Source organism: Arvicola amphibius, chromosome 6 (genome assembly GCF_903992535.2).
Source record: "Arvicola amphibius chromosome 6, mArvAmp1.2, whole genome shotgun sequence".
In the NCBI taxonomy this organism is placed as follows: Eukaryota; Metazoa; Chordata; class Mammalia; order Rodentia; family Cricetidae; genus Arvicola; species Arvicola amphibius.
Window position 1 is genome coordinate 65,489,360 of NC_052052.2, and position 12,029 is coordinate 65,501,388.

The window sequence follows — 12,029 nt, forward strand, 5'->3', positions numbered from 1 at the left end:
AGGAGTGGAGAACAAGGAAAAAGAGGAAGAGACAGAGCAAGGTGCATACCCTCTGAAAGGGAAGCCTTCTAGAGAACCAGAGTTTTCCTAGTATTCTCACAAGACAGTCCCACCAAATGTGTGTTCTTTCTCTACTGTCAATCTCCCTGCCTTTCTTTTCAGATGCCTTGACACCATGGCTATATCTTGTCACTTGGATTCAGTGAGGGTTACAATGCCCTTCCCAAGGTCAAAGTTTCTTACATTTACTTAATTGCACACTGAATTTTCACATTGTTGCATTAATCATTTTCTTACAGTCTTTATGAGGTTTTGCACAACTTGAATTTTAGCATCCAGAATGATGGTTCTTTCTGGCAAGTATTAGTGTGCATCTGCACAACTTTATTCAGCTATTAGACATCAAAACTGTTGGTTCTATAAAATAAATGGCAGAGAGGAAGGCCACTGTGGCATAATAACACACACTGCAGAATGTACTCACTTCAGAGTGCTGTGATGAACTGCTCATTGGCTGAGGATATTTGTAGAACAGTGCACTAAAGCTCCTTGAAGAAAATTTATAGTGTAATCAGCCATACTAGCTCTGTATCTCACTGGATAAGAGTATGCAGGCCCTTAAAACTTGGAGAAAATGCATAATATACAGAAACCTAAATATTTTAAGAAACTTGAGCACCATACAATGAATTAGAGCATGGCGATGCAGTAAATGGAACATTCATGCTTTGAAAAACAAATAACCTTGTTGAAGTCTTCAAAGCATTGATTAATATAATGGCTCTCTTTCATGTTTCTAAGTTGTCAAATGTGCTAGTGACAGCACTAAGATCCCAGCTCTTTGCTCTGGACCCGAGGCACATCATACTCCTGGTAAAGACTGATGCATGTGGTATTAGTATCTGTGATGGCGGTGTCTCAGATGTGCTGCTTACAAGATCAGAGAAATCATGGTACATTTTAATTACACATTTTCACTGACATTTTCCCTTATTCATAAACTCAGATTCACAAATATGTATCTAGAGCATTTTATTTTGCTTTTGTTAACTTCACAACTGTTCAACAAGGCAATGCTATATCTCTATCATGTTAAATTTTATCTAAAATTTGAAAATCTGTCTTATTTAATTGATTATACTTTCCTGAAAACACTTGATTGCTTTACAAGATGATCATATGCAATCTTTCTAAAGTCCTGTTAGTTATGTACTATATGCTTCATAATGACACAGCAGCTGAGGCACCAAGAAAGTGAATGTACAGTGACTGGGATATCTTTAAATAAGTTTATCTCTAAAACCTATTCTTCCAAATCTATCATGTTGATAAATATCCAATTATAGCTTTCCTTCACTAGGCTCTACAAGGATGCCAGAAAGAAAACTGTTTAATCTTGACATGAAGGAATAACTTGAAGAAGGAAACGTGTTTTCTTTTAAAATAAGATTCCACTACCCAATTCCCCAAAGCATGAAGGACTGATGATCTGTAGTAAGTTATTACACACCCTAGCAGCTCTAATATGCTTGCCTCATCCTCAGTAGAAACATATGAGTTGATCAATTCCATTTGTAATTACATCTGGGAAAAGGGATTATGGAGACAAATACACTCAGCTGTGTGGTTCCCATGAGTGCAACATGAAATTAATCATGGGACCAATCTTCCTTTTGCTCCAGTGGTATTGATTAAGGAGAATTCTTTTCCAAGTCCAGCATGTAAGAGTCTTAACAAAGAAGTATCTAGAAACACAAAATAAAAATGTTTTCCTCAGAAATGAATTTGATATCTTCATGTGTAGATTACCAGTAGTATCTTCTTTTGTGGGTGGTGGTTCAAGACAGAGGTTCTTTGTAGTTTGGAGGCCTATGCTGGAACTATCTCTTGTAGACCAGTCTGACCTTGAACTCACAGAGATCTGCCTGCCTCTGCTTCTCAAGTGCTGGGATTAAAGGCGTGCACCAACACCGCCCAGCTACTAATACTATCTTAAGCTCTTTGCAATAGAGATTCATTATGACCTTGTCAGATGGATGATGTTTACTCATTTCTGAGTTTTAACTAAAATTTCACTTAGTCATGAATTCTATCCAGCAGTTCAGAAGTCCACTAATATTACAATTCATAATGGTCGTGTATCCAGTTTCTTCTACTTCGCAATACTGATTGGTTCTCATTCACTAAAGAAAGCCACCTGAGGATGATGTTTTGACATACACAGCTGGGTGTGTCAACTAAGACATAGATGAACCTGCTGTTTACTTCATATTCAATCTAATAGGTTTTTATATGTAGTTCAAATAGTTGATGAAACCATTACTATGTGTTATTTCAGTTAATTTTATAGGCCAAATGTAAACAAGATAAATTTTATTTTACTGATTTTCACAAAACATTTAAAGGCTCACTTTCCTCTTGTCTCTGTCTCTTAGAAAATGATGTGGAGTCCAAATTCTGAAGCCAGGAAAGGAGATTCACAGGTAGATGGGAGGTTTCAGAGAGCGTGAGGATCTATAGACAGATATGACATAGTTTACTCTACAGTCTAGAAGCCACTAGGAAGGCAGGCACTGAGAGCTACCAAGGTACATACCAGAACACATGGACCTCTCATAGGAGGACACAGACACTGCACACAGAGCAACACAAAAACAATAGATAGACTGGCTGATAAAGGCAAAGGAATGACAAAGACCTTTCTGATCTCAAGTCGTATTCATACAAAAGCCACCCAGGAGTGATTATGTTAGGAATAGCTATATAACAGTCATTCTGCTTACTTTTGAGTTCCCAGGTCATTTGGCGTCAGCTGAGATGTCTGCTGTCAGCTGTGTCTATATCAGCACAGGGTTGTCAAACATAACCTGCCCCTTACTGCAGCCTCATGTTCCTGTCAGCTGTTTGTATAGCAGAGAAGTTGAGATGCTGTTTCTTGCTCAGGTGCCTAGAAGACCCTACAGGTAAAGGTATTTGGGGGCTATATAAGATGGAATAGTACTGAAGACTTTCAGAATTCATTTCATAGATAAATAAGAGGTGGAATTCTTCAGATTTCAGAGGAGGGCTGGGAATATAACATAGTGGTAGAATGCTTACTTAGTGTTGTTTGAGGCCCCAAGTTTAATCCCCAGAATCAGAAAAGAAAAAAAAATGACTGAAAGTTAAGGGTTTTCACAAGTTTATAAATAAAATTCGACAAATTTTATTTAATTATAGATTTTATTCTCAGAAGATGTCACAAATTCCTGTTCCTAATTTGTGCACAGTTTGGGAAGTAATTCTCTAGAATATATCAGGAGTGTCTAAAGCTTACCATCTGCCCTAGCTTGCTTTAATTGGCTACTTGACACAACTCAGACTTAGCTGAGAATATAGCCTCAATTGGATTGAGGAAATGCCTAGATCAGATTTGCCTGTAGGCATGTCTATAGAGGATTGTCTTGATTGTCAATTAATGTAGGAGGGCCCCATACACAATGAGCGGTTTGACCTTCTGTCAGGTGGTAGTCAATTACAGAGAAAAGTTAATTAAACCTGAGCATGTGAGGAAATACAGAGTGAGCCAGTAAATAACATTTGCACATGGCTTCTGCTTCAAGTTCCTGCCCTGAATTCCCTCAGTGACAGAGTGAAACCTGTGAGCTGAAATAAACCCTCTCACTCCCCAAGACTCGTCTAGTCAGAGTATTTCATCACAGCAGCAGAAAGGAAATGAGAATGACAGCCCTGTGTTAGTCCTATTAGATCAGCCAATACAAAATACACTAGACACAAATTAGTTAAAAAAATAGTTACATCAGAAATAGAGCTACAGATTATATATGTCTTTATATTACCTCACAGTGTTCAATCAAATCTACCACCAATGAGTATAATCAGTTATTCCATGCTATGTGAATTACATGTTTATGTGCTATACGTCTTTTTAGATTAAAAAGTAATACACTTTTTTGGAAAAATAAAAGTAAATATGAAATAAAAATAAGGAGAAAACAAATATTTATAAAAGGCAACCAAATAGTCCATTTTCTTGAAGTGTATTTTTCCTTTATGTGAAGAAGCTGGACTCTACAATTTGAATCTTCTGTGCTAAGTATTATTCTTCTAAATAACATCAAAATGTGGTGAAATATTTAGGACTTCTAACCTTTCAGGAGGCCTTTAGCTGACCGGAGGCTGTGCCCTTGGACATGACAGTAGGACTCCAGGCCTTTGATTCTCCTGTAGTGAAGAGGGCGAGCAGGCCTGCTTTTAGTCCCGCCAGGATCCCACACGGCTAGCTTTACACCCGAAATAACAACACACAAACTGTATTCATTTAAACACTGCCTGACCCATTAGTTTCAGCCTCTTATTAGCTAATTCTCACGTATCTTGCTTTAACCCATATCTAATAATTTATGTAGCACCGTGAGGTGGTGGTTTACTGGGAAGATTCTAGCTTACATCCATCTTGGGCTGGAGCTTCATCACATCTGACTCACTTCCTTTCTTCCCAGCATTCTGTTCTGTCTACTCAACCCACCTATGTTCTAACCTATCAGGCCAAGCAGTTTTCTTTATTAATTAACCAATGAAATCAACAGATTGATAGAAGACCCTCCTACATCATTCTCCCTTGAAAATGAGGTCAGCAGACTCACTCTTACATATGTGGCTTTGACATATGTTGTCTGCTGCCTAGACACAGCATCCAAAGTAGGCATTGAGATCTCCAAAACTGAGTCAAGATGACTTTTTTATTTATATGTTAATCATCTCTGATATATATTATAACCAAAGGAATCTCACTTACATATTTATGAATGAAGAATATGAAGAAATCATGGCATTCACTTTTTAGACTAAACAGAGACTCTTATTTAGAAGTAGTCATCCCAAATGCCATGATGTTCAATGAGTCAGTCAGCAGAATAAGGTCAAGAATATGAGTAACTGCACACTTTGCTTTGGATTGGTGCCTTGATTATACCATGGATCTTTTTATTTTCTAAACATCACCATAAATGACTTAAATTAAGATTTATGGAAGACTTCTAAACTGTCACAGAAATTTTTATAGACAGTGTTCTTATATTAAAAAAAAATCAGAATTGAACATTTAAGTTGTATTTTTCTGAACCATTTTCTAACATACTTTAAAATAATATTTAGTATAATTATTTTATGTTCAATGGATTTATGTGAATATTTTTCTAAATAGATATATGGCTTGTCTAATCCCACATTCAAAATTTTTCTATGTTGCTGCTTGTTGAGAGCTGTGTTTCTTCCCTTAACTGTGAACTGTGAGCATCAGTTTCTGTTTTCTTTTCCTGTATTTTATTGCATTTGATTTTGATGATATTGGAATTCCATAATGGACATTCTGTCAAGTGCTACCACTAAAAAAGAAAGCTTTGGTTTTAAAAAACAACTTATGTATAACCAACATGGAGTAACTGACTTGAAACTATGTCCTTCTGATTTAACAATTGTGTGTTGTAATTATGAGTCTATCTTTATGAGATTAACTACATAGTACAAATAGAAACCAATTCTTCTAAAAGCAATTATTTTATTTTCAGTAATTAAGATTTAACTGTCATCTAATATTTTAGAGGAAATTCATTTAGACTATTTTAGGATAGGTTGAGGTCTAAGATTGAGCCACCAGTTATGAAAGATTGATGATGTATCTCTCCATCAGCAGACTCTCCTAGTTATAGTCTGTCCACCACTGTCTAAGCAACAGCAGGTTTTGGGTTAAGACCCAGTTATTTGTTTTCAAATTGACAGTTCACATTTGTACTAAATTGTGATGATTTTAGCTTCAAATTCACCTGTAAAATGCCAACAATCTAGACAGTTTCAATCATTTAAATGTTCTTTTGATCAGGTCTAACTTTTTTCACATAACATTGTATTTATGAATTACCCATTTTGACTGAGGTGTGTGATTGGTAACCTTTTGTTACCATTCTCTTTTCCAGCCTCTGTCTGTATAGTGGAGATCCATTCCCTTCTAAGCTGCATTGGTTTTAAATTTTTGATGATTATGTGATTGTCTTCTCTACATCTGTTTATCATGCTGGTGACTGTGGTTGGCTTTCCACACCCTATCTATTCAGTAAGTCAAAAATTGAACTGGATTGTTACTTTAACATCTTTTCATTAGATTTCTTTTTGGCTTTTTATGAAATATTTGTCTTGGAGAAAGAACTTTATGATTTTTGTGGCTTTGATTGTGTGTAAATAAAGTCACTGTCTCCTCCTGACAAACTACTCCTCTTCTCCTGGTCACCTTTCTTGTATGAACTCCTCCCAAACAGTAGGCATGTCTGTCTGTATTCTCTGCTTCTTCCTCACTGTAGTATCTGCATAGTTTACAAACCTACACATTGATTTGAGCCCTAGGCATCAATGCAGATAAACACATAGAGCACTGTGATTTCAGAGGTCTCTTTAACTTTCTCAAGTATTGTGTTATGCTTAAGTATATGGTATACCCTGGTGCTTGGCATCCAATTTTATGCTTCTTAAATTTCATAGACTTGTGGCCTTTTCAGGTTTGTATGATGATAAGGTTTTGTATTTAGGTGTAGTTTTAGAATTTAATCTTTTTGTGTTTTGTTAATTTACATTTTACTGTCTTAAGCTATTTTAAGAAGGCAAACACGTCACCAATTAGTTTTCATACGCTTGTTTTCACTTTAATTACACAGCAGTCTGATTTCTGGTGGGTTAAGACTTACCCTCTATGACTTGATTCTAGAGGGGTTCCCAGGTGTCCAGGAAGATGCCCGCAGCTAGTTCCTTGGGCAGCTAAGGAGAGGGAGCCAGAAATGTCCAGATTCTATTGCCATACTCATGAATATCTTGTATATCACCATAAAACCTTCACCTGGTGATGGGTGGAGAAAATGACAGAGCCCCACATTGGACCACCGGACTGAGCTCCCAAGGTCCTGATGAGGAGCAAAAGGAGGGAGATCATGAGCAAGGAAGTCAGGACCGTGAGGGGTGCGTTCACCCATTGAGACGATGGGACAGATCTAACGGGAAACCACCAAGTCCAGTTGGAATGGGACTGATGGAACAGGCGACCAAACCGGACTCTCTGAATGTGGCTGATGGTGGAGGAGGACTGAGAAACCAAGGACAACGGTGATGGGCTTGGACTCTACAGCATGGACGGGCTCACTGTGAGCCTTGTCCGTTTGGTTGCTCACCTTCCTGGACTTAGGGGGTGTTGGGAGGACCTTGGACTTAACATAGTGAAGGGAACCCTGATGGCTCTTTGGCCTGGAGAGGGAGGGAGTGGGGGTATGGGTGGAAGGGAAGGGAGGGAAGGGGGAGGAGGAGGGGAGGAGATGGAAATTTTTAATAAAAAATGAGCAAAATAAATAAATAAATAAATATTCAAAATAATACAATAAAAAAAGAATTGCCCTCTATGAATAAATGAGATTCTAATAAAAATATATCAGCCAACATCTCTGACCCTGTATAGGAATCAGTTCTTCAGAGAAACAATTGTGATGTATATTTTAGCACATTATCATAATACTCTAAAAATAAATTATAAATTGTTAGTATCTTCACTACCTAGCAGAGTTCATTAAAGTCAAAGAAGCCAAATGTCAGCTGCACTATCATAGGTCTAGTAAAAAAGAGCAGGATTTAAATACAGTCCTCATAATAATGACCAGTTTAAAAGCAAAGTTAAAACAATCTTATATTTAACACAATAAAAATACTTAGCAGTAACTTAACTAAATATTGAAAGATATATATATATATACTGAAAATTACAAAGCAGTGGTGAAAAACTTAAAGGTATAGATAATGGAACAGGATCTCTCTTTATAGTTTAAGAGATTTGTATTTTTGAAAATGTTGTACTCTTCAAAGTGATCTACAGAGTCAATGCACTTTCCACCAAAATACCTGCGAGATTTATAAAACAAAACCAAACCTAGGGCTCATACAAAATTACAAAAGCTTCAGAATAAAATACTACAGAAACCACGCTTCATAACTTAAAGTGCTTTCACAAGGTTATAACAATTAAAAGAACATACACGGGCAGGATGGGGAGGCTCCAAATTCAGGAATAGACCTGCATATGGATAGTCAACTGATATTTAGCAAGGGTGCCATGAACACACAGTAAAGAACTGGATAATGCACTAATGTTATTTACACTAAAAGTAACCATGGCACTTTTGGTAATGGTGTAAAACTGCAGAACATTAAGTAAAGAGAGTTAAGCTAATCACGAAGGACAACTATGTCAAGATTTCTGCTTCTTTAGTGTATTAAACTGTCAAGTTTCTACAGAGAATATAATAATGATTACTGTAGGTTTGGGGCTCTACAATTATAAAGTTTCCCTTATGTTTCATAGGTATATTGTAGATATTTGCCGTAAAGGTAACAGATAGCACAGTACATGAAGTTAGCAGTATGTATTTTGTACTTCACATTTATAAGAAGATAGAACCTATGTAAATTGTTCTTGTTATATAATACCATACTAAATTAAAACCCAAACCCAAAGTGACACAAAAAATTGCTGATAAGGCTTAGACATGTGTGTAGCCTTCATTGTAATGGTAGTGTTACTAGTAGGTGTGTGTTTGTATGGCCCATATCATCAACAGTAAAATGTATATACATTAATACATATAATATATATATATATATATATATATATATATATATACACACACATACACATATTCCCCTTGCTCCTCAGTGGCTCTTTTCATTTCAGTATCATCGGGAATAACATACAGAGGTTATTCCTCCTAAGTCAGGCTTTTTCTAAGAAAAAAAGTGTTTGAATGGCATTCCGTAATCATTGATATTGTTTTACTATTTAATCAACATCAGAGAAGGGTATTTAACAGCTTACCTCTAATTCCTTAAGTGTATTTACTTCTTCACACTTCCTATCAATCATTTATTATATAGAGGCTTGTGTTTTGAAGTGATTTCCTTTTGTGGGCTCTTTATCATAGTAATTGTGTTTGCTTCAGGCCACTTCATTAATTTGGCACATCAATATTTAATTATGTTCAACACTGACAGTACATAAATGCATATTGTACTACATATGGCCCTCAATATTTCTTATGAGCTGAAGTATATTTCCCTCTAAGTTCATATACTGAATACCAATCCCTGTTGTCTCCAAATGTGAATATGTTTAGAAACAAAGGGTTGTTGCAGAAGTGTTTAGTTAAAATCATTAGGTAGGCCTTAATCAAAAATTACTGATTTCCCTTGACAAACAAGTGAAATTTGGGCGAACACATGGGAAACACACACACACACACACACACACACACACACTCATATTATCATCATTATATCTTCACATGAACTTTTGTGTGCTTCTGTATTAGTTGTTCTTCCGTCACTTTGAACAAATACCAGACAAAACCCACCAATCGAGGAGGAATTTATTTGTGGTCAGTCTGAAGGAAAGCTGTCCATCATGGACGGAAGGCTCAGAACATCTTGTCTGTTTCCCTGATCAAACAGGAGAGAATGGGAACACTCATCCCTGTGTTTAGTCTGGTCTCCTATCTCATGAGACAATGCTATGTACAAGTAGATCTGGCTTCCCTCCTCAGTGAAACCTCTCTGGAAACATCCTCATGTACACAGAGAGGTATGTCTTGTAGATGATTCTAATCCAGTCAAGCTGACAATGGGAAGAGGAGAAAACGGTTATAAGTCAAATAAACAATGCTGGACACTCCTTTAGGAAATATATGAGATAGCATGGCATTTTTTCTATTAACCTATCACTATCCTGTCTTTAATGGGGATTATAAACAATTAAATCATGAAAGATACAGTTTCATGTATTGGTTGTATACCTTTAATAAATGCACATTTTATTTAATGAAGACTCTTTGTACTTTGCTTCTATATCTAACTGATGATGAATTAAAAGAGCAAGCAGCATTAGAGTGCTGTGGGTTAGAGACAAGAGGTGGAAGAAGCAGGCATAACGTGAGCCGAGGTTGTCAACCTGGTTGGCACTGATATTACTTAAAGCAGTGGTTGAATCTCAGGAATACAAGTTAGAGATACGGTCTGAGACTGACTTCTATTGCAGTAGCATAAAACCATGGATTTGGGTGATAAATTTGAGAGAGAGAGAGAGGGGGGGGGAGAGAATTCAGTGATAATAGTACGAAGAAGGAGAAAAAAAACCAGGAAACAAAAATATGTTTAAAAAAGTATTTTTTTCCATAGGATGAAATAGATGTCCCTTTAAAAGAGAACCAATCGTTGGTTCTACATTACTACTGAGAGTATTTATGGTGATATTAATTCATAGACAGAGTAACTGTGATATAATTCCAAGCATTCAGAATAATATCAGGAAATGTAGCCTCTTCTTGGAAATATGGCAAAGTACTTAAAAGTTTGGAATTAGGGCGGGGGACCGCCAAAAGTCTTAGAATATAATCTTGGTTATGTCATCTATAAACTGAGGCTAACTGCACAAATATTATTCTTTATCTCCTTTTCATTTATGATATGATAATTATCCTGCTTGCTTCCTAGAGTTTGTTTCAGAATTACATGCAATCGCATATGAGAAGTATATACTGATATGCAGTGACCTCCAATAATAATATTTTCAAAGAAGGAAATAGCACCAAATAGCAGTTTGAAATGCTTTCAGAGACATTTATCTGACACATTTCTTACGCCCTCTTAACATGCATGTTCAAAGTCAATGTGGATTTGTATATCCTAGGAATAAAATTGATACTTTATAAAAAACACTAAGATGGGCTGCTTATGTAGCTGTTTTTATAAAATGTGTTTCGTGCTGTCTGTTATGTACACAAGTATTCCTCACTTATAAAGTTTTATTATCTCTGCTGTGAAGGCCTGGGGTCTCAAGAATGAACATGAGAGCTGTATTACAATGCAGGACAAACATCAGATGCACAGGCTGGGAAAATGAAATGAACTCTTGTGTACGAACATTTACCAGCCTTCCAGTAGCTTTCTAGTTACAGAAAACTCTGGGTGCTTTTTCTCTCATCAAATCTTTTTTTTTTTTTTTTTTTTTTTTTTTCATCTAGTGTGAGGAGAAAGGAAGGAATCAGATGTGACTTAGAGCTTCTGGAATACACGATAATAAAACGTGTGTGTGTGTGTGTGTGTGTGTGTGTGTGTGTGTGTGTGCATAAACATGCCGCATAAGAGAATAATAGTGAGAACCTCAAAAATAACTTGGACAGATATTTTTACTAAAGAGATCTAAATTTTCATTAGATATTTATGTATATGTCCCTGTGTGGGCCTGTACACATGGGTTCAATGCCTGTGAAGGCCAGACGAAGGCATCAGATACTCTGAAGCTAGAGGATTACTGGAGTAGGAGTCACCTGACTTTGGTGCTGGGAAGTGAACACAGTGTCCCTGAAAGAGCTGCGGGTGCTCTTAACTGCTGAGCCATCTTCCCATTCGTTTGAGAGAGAATTAGTCTTGGAAGTAACTTAACATTTCCAGCACAATGCTGTTCATTCTATACTTGACTTTCCAAACATCAGTTAGAGAGTAATAGGTCTTTGGAATTAAAATCAGTATATTTTTTTCTGCCAACATTTTAGTCCTTTCCTCATGAGTCAGTGCTTTCCCTCGGCTGTCACCATGGCAGCCTTGCTAATTCAGCCACTCCCCAGTCTACACTGGATTTCTCTAGCTTTGCCAACACGCAAGAATCCCTGTCACAGAATGTTTACCCACCGACTTCGAGGAATTTCCCTACCCCATAAGGGTATATATTACTAATTTCTATGTAACCTTTGAGTTTCAGTTTAAATACCTCTTCCTTAGAGACAAACCTACGTTGATTAACTGGGGCTCTTTATTATCAATGCTTAGAGACTGAGGTGTTCTTCTTCATGAACTTATCAAGCCACTTATTGAAGTCCTCTACACTGTGTAGGCACTTAACTGATACTTGCTCAGCGAATGAATATAGACATAAACTCCTTGGTCTTCTG